The sequence below is a fragment of the Anas platyrhynchos genome, chromosome 8 (assembly GCF_047663525.1).
Source record: "Anas platyrhynchos isolate ZD024472 breed Pekin duck chromosome 8, IASCAAS_PekinDuck_T2T, whole genome shotgun sequence".
Taxonomy (NCBI): Eukaryota; Metazoa; Chordata; class Aves; order Anseriformes; family Anatidae; genus Anas; species Anas platyrhynchos.
Window position 1 is genome coordinate 39,598,518 of NC_092594.1, and position 2,954 is coordinate 39,601,471.

The 2,954-nt window shown below is 42.8% G+C and overlaps 1 long non-coding RNA gene across 1 annotated transcript; it reads right to left on the reverse strand.

The window, feature by feature from the left end:
• Positions 1-457: 457 nt before the first annotated feature.
• On the reverse strand, positions 458-2,390 carry LOC110352669 (uncharacterized). The gene is made up of 2 exons (XR_002401992.4): positions 2,111-2,390; positions 458-1,748 (listed from the first exon to the last, which is right to left on the reverse strand). It is a non-coding gene; the product is annotated as an uncharacterized lncRNA (long non-coding RNA).
• Between the last annotated feature and the right edge of the window lie 564 nt (positions 2,391-2,954).

Sequence of the window (2,954 nt, forward strand, 5' to 3'; positions counted from 1 at the left end):
GTCAGGTGAACTACAGGAGCAAAAGAGCAATAAAGATAGGAATCAGTTACAACCTGTTTGTTCAGCTTATCTGGAATAAGGTGTTTGGTAACTCTCATAGATACACACACTCAGAAAAATAATTATCCCAGAACTCAGCTACTATTGTCAATGTAAGCCCAATTGGTGAACCAGACAAAGAGACAAACCAACAGCTCTTAGAGTTGCAGTGATACCAGCCCTCTTACAAGCCCATTACTCATGTGGTCCAGGATCCAGGCATTCCCCCCTGGAACCCAGGGAGTTCACAGCCTGACCCATCACTCATCAGCAGTCCATGCCTGCAGGGCTGGGCCTCAGACACTGAGCAGAGCAGCTGTACAGGATGAAATAGCAAACTAGCTGGAAAACTGTTAAAGTGCTTCTTGTGCACCATACCTACTTGGCACAAGGTTAAAAAGGACACATGCACCAAATGCAGCCAAATGAGTTTTTGTAACAGGAAAATCAAAGTCACTTTAGTTCAGCCCAACATACTAAAGGATACATTAACACTCTAGTGCTCTCAGATAAGGACAGAAGTACAAAAGCACTGCATGTACAGGTTAAGAAAAAAAAAAAAAGTACAACTCAGGCTCAAAAACTGGTAAGATATTGAATTTACTATAGTTCTTCCTACATTTTCTACCTCCCAGCAACCCATGGAATCTGTCCCACACTATGTGAATTCTGATCTCCTAGACAGTTCATGGACATCTTTCCATGCCTGAGACATCCCTTCCCAGAGTGCAAAGTCCTTCTGCCTCGCTAGGTGGGACAACACCGCTATTGCATACTGGGTGGCATAGGGATAACCAGAGCTTCGGAACTCTGGGTCATGTTTTCCAGTAACATACTCTTCTCCATCACCATCCATAGATGCCTCTGCCCATTCATCTGCACTAACAGCCTGGCTCATCCCCAAAGCTGCCTGTGTAGCCATCTGTACAGATTGATGAGTCTGATGGAATTGCTGAAGCAGTCACCTTGTACACCAAAGGCCTCTTACATGCAATGTTGCAGTTCTAAGAGGTGTAGAGAGCCTACCATTAGCAAAAAGCATGTTAACTTGTACTGGTTTCCCATACCAGCATTTTCCAGCAGGATTAGGAATAAAAACAATTAAACATCATCACAGAATTTCAAGAACATATAATCTACCTGCAAATTAAAACTAAGGAAAGAGTTAAAAACGCCTCTAAGGATACCTTACACTGTTGTGTGGGCATGTTTTTCATTGCTGTCAAGCAACAGTCAAACACATTTTATGCTGGCTGTGTCAACACTCTTCTGGGAACTTCATTTAGCAGTGAGACTACAGGTAATTCAGACACAGTGATGCACTCCACTAGTTTCTCAAACACTTCATTGAACAAGGACAGCTTAACACAGTAGTTCTCACAGCAGCCAGATGAAAGACACCAATTTTCCTGTAGTCTTCATTGTGTATCTTGGTATCTCCTTCATCAACAAAACTCACCCTTTCAGAGTCTGCTCTATTCACTGCTATCCCAGATCTATTATCTCACTTAGATAAAACTGCATGTTATTTGCTCAGCTTTAGCCAGAGCTGTGGCTCTTCCTCAACACCATCAAAAGACTGTTTCATTTCATGGGAAAAATATCTCAGGTACCAAGTACAAATGGCTGTGTTCAGAAGCCAGCTCCCCGAGGAAACACTGAGCATGCACAAATGCACGACCTGTTTTTCTAACAGCAGCTGGTAGAACCTGAAACACTAGGTAGAGAAAAATATGTTTTAACATTGACCATCTCTATCAAATGTTTCCCACTGCAGGAAATAGAAAGCATTCGCTCTGCAAAATTACACAGGAAAAAAATGGAAGAAGCATTTAGTTGCTTCCTAAGAAATAAGGCTAACTTGCAAAGTACAGCTGTGTACAGTCATACCTGCAGAGTCTCTCAGACAGCCCACACTTAACCAGCTTGTAACCCCTCACCAGTTTCAGCTAGCTCTAGCAGAGGAACAGAAAGCCATCTCCTAAACTCTTAACAAAAACAGCTGGTCAAATAGCAGAGATATTAAAAATATTCTTACTGATTAAAGAAAGAAAATACAACAAAAGCCTACCTGCGGTATTTGAGGGTTCACACAAGGAAGACCTTGTGGAGGCACGGTTGAAAATATTTACCTAGCTGAGGCACATGAGAGGACCAATTTCAGGGAAATTTTCTCTCCTGTGGAGAGCCTCCGAGATCTATTAAGTGTTAAGTTCTTGCTATAACTGCAGGAGTTAAGTTAAAAATCTGATCATTCATGTATTACAGATTGAAAATGAGGATTTTTGGAAAACATGATGACTTTCCCCATGGTAGGGAAAAAGTCACTTATACCTCTTCTGCTCACCACCTTACCTCCAGCCCATCAGGCAAAGTACCTTCACATGTGGACTCTGCCTATGGGTGAGGCAGCTTTTACAGAATAATTTAGGAGTCCTGCTCCTTGACAAAAAAAAAAAAAAAAAAAAAAAAAAAAAGCATGTTCTGAAACTGCTGCCTTTTCACTGGAGGTATCTAATGCATAGGACTAAGGACCTAATCAGCAGAGGTATCTATTACAAACTTTCTTTTCCTGTAACCCAGAACAGGAGATACTAGTCCTGTGAGCACCTGCTCTGTGCTGCTGGAATTGTCTCTTGCTACTGCAAATGTAAACACACCATGGCCTGCAGCAGTCTCCAGCTCACCACCAACTCCCACCAGCCGCCAGGTCACCTATCTCCTTGTAAGGTGCTCCTCTCGTCAACTTCATTGTGACATTTTCTCTCCCCAGCACCTACACAGTCCTGCCCAGATGTAACCTGTAGCCATTTCCAGATGACAGACATTGCCTTGGGTTGTGTTATTTCCACAGAGTGCATCACTGTTGGCATTGTCTCCTGAGACAGAAGCTTGGAGCTTCACCTTGCTCAGCC